Source organism: Trichophyton verrucosum, assembly GCF_000151505.1.
Source record: "Trichophyton verrucosum HKI 0517 chromosome Unknown contig00704_1.f1.exp, whole genome shotgun sequence".
NCBI classification, from domain to species: domain Eukaryota; kingdom Fungi; phylum Ascomycota; class Eurotiomycetes; order Onygenales; family Arthrodermataceae; genus Trichophyton; species Trichophyton verrucosum.
In genome coordinates this window covers 7,911-9,417 of record NW_003315272.1, presented here as the reverse complement: position 1 = coordinate 9,417, position 1,507 = coordinate 7,911, and positions in this window count along the sequence as shown.

Sequence of the window (1,507 nt, the reverse complement as noted above, 5' to 3'; positions counted from 1 at the left end):
GTTTCCTGGAGAAAGTAACTGTTGCTGGTTATATCTCTATAGGATGTTGTTTTCCAGGGTTCTGTCTGGCAGTCAGGAGTCTGTCCACACATCTTAAACGCACCACGACGTAAGAAGCATGGACAGCAGTGGCGGACGGAACTATATTATTGGTAACAGATAAGGGTCACCTGTCATTTATGGCACTGCATGTACAGAGTGCTCCATATTAAGAGCATGTTATGCGCAGCCTGAAACTCGAGATTATATGCATTGCACCACAGCATACGCTGTAAGCCATTGAGCATCTGCGGGAGGCCATCATGTTAGCCAGTAACGTTTACCACGGCTTGGGGGCATGGCATAGAGTAAGGATACGATGCCGAATATTGAACGAGAGGAAGGCAAGTTTATTCGTTCATTTTCTCGTTTTCTTAGTTTGCTTTTTTATCCCTTCTCCAAAATTAGATGAGCTGTCAATTATTTGGGGTGGTCGGAGTGTTTGCTTCAAACCCGCCATTATATTGGCTTTATGGCGAAAAAGCGTCATCTAGACCCATGTTACACGCTTCTCCGTCTGTCCGCAACAGGCAAGCAGGTCCAGAGTAGATAAATCCGGTATTAACCATTTTACCTAGCTATGGACTTTGTCGTCGCCCTTGATACGGCTATTTGCGAGAATGATATGGCTTTCCCACCTCTCAGATACCTGACTTTTGAGAGCGACTAGCAGATCTGACAACCGCCGCGACGTGGCAACGATCGATTTCATAGACAACTAGGCTAGGGCCAACATATCCCTGCCTGCGCGCGGGGGGTGGGGGTCATAAGAAACTCTGAGGAGTGAAGAAACACGTCTGTACGGTGTGGTGTCCTCACTTGTATGGGGGTTTGGTAGAGACTATCCCAGTATTTCGCAGATCAGGGCCCTAAAGGATATGCCCGTTGCTGTCAGATTCAGTCGTGATTGAAAGGAACCAGGTTATATATCGAGCAAATCGAAGTCAATATTCCCACAAATCCAAGTTTCGAGTCGTGTGGTTGGCCGATCGTTCGATCGTAAGCCAGCCATGTTTCGACTTAACTGAAACTTTACCTAGTAGATGGCGATGTACTAGGGATTTGGTGGTGGCCGGTGATGGGTTGAATCGTGCCAGAAAAACAAAAATCTATTTATTTACTGCAACAAGTTCGACCATCGTTTCTTCTCGGATGTTGTGTGACAGCAGATATTTGGTAGAGCCAGTTGATATACGTTTTTCAACCTTAAAAAGGCCAAACCACAGAGCTCGGGGTCCAAGGAACCGGCTGCTTAGCGCAGAGATGCTCTGTACACGGTACGAGGAGACCGGATTATTGGAAAGCCTTTGGCATTTGCGTGAATGATTTTTCGGTTCGCGCTTGTCATGTCCTTCAACCTGGCATCTCATCTCTCTTCCTCGTAAGGATCGATTTGCAGAATAGCCTTCTGAGTGCCTCAAAGCCCGAACGCATGGATATCGTTTTCCTTTCTTTTTTGCTCCTTTCC